This window comes from Mesitornis unicolor, unplaced genomic scaffold (genome assembly GCF_000695765.1).
Source record: "Mesitornis unicolor isolate BGI_N332 unplaced genomic scaffold, ASM69576v1 scaffold5311, whole genome shotgun sequence".
Classification (NCBI taxonomy): domain Eukaryota; kingdom Metazoa; phylum Chordata; class Aves; order Mesitornithiformes; family Mesitornithidae; genus Mesitornis; species Mesitornis unicolor.
Genome location: NW_010164375.1, coordinates 9,208 through 10,783, shown reverse-complemented (window position 1 = coordinate 10,783; position 1,576 = coordinate 9,208). Strand labels below are relative to the sequence as shown.

General features: G+C 41.6%; 1 pseudogene; it reads right to left on the bottom strand.

Moving 5' to 3' along the window:
• The window catches only part of LOC104548304, an 11,999-nt pseudogene that overhangs the window by 6,365 nt on the left and 4,058 nt on the right, over positions 1–1,576 (bottom strand).

The window sequence follows — 1,576 nt, the reverse complement described above, 5'->3', positions numbered from 1 at the left end:
GGAAAGTACCTATGAATATGTTCCCTATGAAGACAGTACATTAAGTGCATCTTCTGAGGGGGCACTCTTTAAATAATCACATTAACACTTTCACCTGGGGATCGTCTGGGTTAGGGCATTTTAGCTACAAAAACCCTGAAACTCACATTGCCCAAAACACGGATCCAATGGTTCCTAGAGAACTAATTTTTGGTTTGGAGCTGAAGTGCTCATATAAGGGAAGTGTTTTCTCTATCCATTTTAACAGAATGTCAATTAATAAATGACCATTGTTCCACTATTCAAGAGAATGATTAATTCAAGCCAAAAGCTCTTTTTCCCTTGAAAAAAGTTCATGTTAGTATGTAATGAGATTACAGACCTTGTTAGGGGAGATTTTTGTTGGGCTTATTTTCCTCCTCCTCTAATGGTTAGATTTTAAGCATAATACAACAACAATTCCCAGTAATTTAATTTGCCAAAAAAGAAAAGCAGTTAATGTTACCTGTGGCACACTGCCTAGCTACCAAAGCAATTTCCCAATATACTGTATCACTGTTATGTTATATTTTCTGCAATCATCCCAGAACTGGCTTGCTGAAAATCTGGCACGCAAAACAATAGTTGCACCTGTGTAGAAAGAAGTAAAGCAAATGATCAGAACTGTTTCTTCTGTTTTCTACAAGAAAACTTGTAGAATTAGGGTTATACGGCTTTTACAATTACACAGACTAAAATGTACTGAAATATAATCCATGAAGAAAAATTGGCTTAACTTCTATTTCTATTCATCAGAAGTTAAAGGCTACTATTGTGGATGAAACTCTCTACTAATTTGCCCTAAAACTGTGCAAAGAGCTGCCGTGTAAGTTGGGATATATCCTGTTTGTCAAGGTGATGAAATAAAATTTGCACAGGGCAAAGATGTGAGCCACATGAAGACGACAGAGAAGTGAGAATGTCTCTTGACATACAGAGTTTCTGGTAACAGAAACACAGAATCACAGAATCCCAGACCGTTAGGGATTGGAAGGGACCTCAAAAGCTCATCTAGTCCAATCCCCCTGCCGGAGCAGGAACACCCAGATGAGGTTACACAGGAAGGCGTCCAGGCGGGTTTTGAATGTCTGCAGAGAAGGAGACTCCACAACCTCTCTGGGCAGCCTGGGCCAGGGCTCTGTCACCCTCACTGAGAAGAAGTTTCTTCTCCAATTTAAGTGGAACCTCCTGTGTTCCAGTTTGTGTCCGTTACCCCTTGTCCTATCATTGTTTGTCACCAAGAAGAGCCTGGCTCCATCCTCGTGACACTCACCCTTTAAATATTTATAAACATGAATGAGGTCTCCCCTCAGTCTCCTTTTCTGCAAACTAAAGAGATCCAGCTCCCTCAGCCTTTCCACATAAGGGAGATGCTCCACTCCCTCCATCATCTTTGTAGCCCTACACTGGACTCTCTCCAGCAGTTCCCTGTCCTTCTTGAACTGAGGGGCCCAGAACTGGATGCAATATTCCAGATGCAGTCTCATCAGGGCAGAGTAGAGGGGGAGGAGAACCTCTCTCGACCTAAACATGTATAACCAAGTATTTAATCTCAAAG